Here is a 1381-nt window from a genome sequence, read left to right on the forward strand (position 1 = left end):
ACATTTTTTTTTCTCTTTGTTGCTTGTTTGTTTCTTCTTCGGCTCCGTCCGCCACGAACACAAAAAAAAGGACCCTCCGCAATGGCAGCGGTGGGGGAATGACTCGTGGCGCCAAGAGAGGAAGAACAAGAGCAACAAGAGCGAAGATAGATTTTTTGTTGTTGTTTGGGGGTGAGAGGAGTGAAGCTATTTGCGTTCTTTATCGTCCGAGGAGAAGACGCGTTGTTATACGGTGGGGAGTGTGGGTGGGGAAGGCGTCTCGTTCGCGGGGCCCTGCATTACACGTTTGTTTGTTTGATTTTGTTTTGTTGTTGTTGTTGTTGTTTTTGGGGGGGCGCTTGGCTTTTTGCATTCTCCGNTCTTCGTTCACTTCGACTGTGGGTCCCCTGTGGCGTGCCCCACACATTTCTGGCACGCGTGCCTCCACCTCACGCCCACTGTCATGCGCGCCGTCGTCGGGCCCCGTGTCTGGCACTCCGCAGCAACCGCAACAGGGGGCGAGAGGAGGTATGCTGGCGAGCGCGGCGGACGGCAACTGATGCGGGGCTGACGGCCTTCTCTGTGTTGCTATTGATGGGGATGTGGTGGTGGTGGTGGTGATCATATCGACCGAGAGGCGAATGTGTGTATTGGAAGATGTGCCTGCGCGTCGTGGTGCTCGAGAAACATGTGTGTACACGCATGCGCATGCGAAGCGAAGTAGAAGTGTGGTCAAGCCAAAAAAAAGGTGAGAGAGAGAGAACGAATTGATGTGGAATCAGGAGCTTCCATAAACGCGGCGGCGAAATGCATCAAGGTTGTTGTTGGCCCCTTCGTGGAGGCGGGGCAACGATGAGGAGGGGGTGGGGCGCTCGGTATTCCCCCTTTCGTCTGTGTGTGGCTGTGTGTGTGTGTGCTTTGCTTTGTTTAATGGTTCTTCTTGTTGCTGCTCACGTGGTCTGTTTCGTCGCCACGGTGCGCCTGCGGTTCTCACTGACCCTGCGGCTGTGGCGTGGTGCCCTCCATGTTAAATAAGCTCCTTTTTTTTTTGTTTGCTTTTTTGCTGTTCTCGGTTTGCTCCGGTGCGGGATGTGGCACGGCCTCACCCCGTGCCCTGCGGTGATCCCGTCGGCCTCCTGGATTGCCGCAGTTGTGATCTTTCTCCCTTGCTTCTTTGTTGTTGGTGTTTTTTTGCTTTTTTTTTTTCGCTTTGTTTTTGCTGTGTGGCCACGCCTTGTGTAATGTGTGCTTCTGCTATGTGTGTCTGTGTGGTGGTGGTGGTGGTGGTGGCGTCTGTGGGTGTGATGCGGAGTGGGGGGATGCGCGTCATCGTCATCTTTTTTTGTTTGTTTGGCTTTGAAACAACGGGAAGTGCCTCGCGTTGCTTCTGCTTCTGCTGCTG

This window comes from Trypanosoma grayi (genome assembly GCF_000691245.1).
Source record: "Trypanosoma grayi strain ANR4 Tgr_390_V1, whole genome shotgun sequence".
Lineage (NCBI taxonomy): Eukaryota > Euglenozoa > Kinetoplastea > Trypanosomatida > Trypanosomatidae > Trypanosoma > Trypanosoma grayi.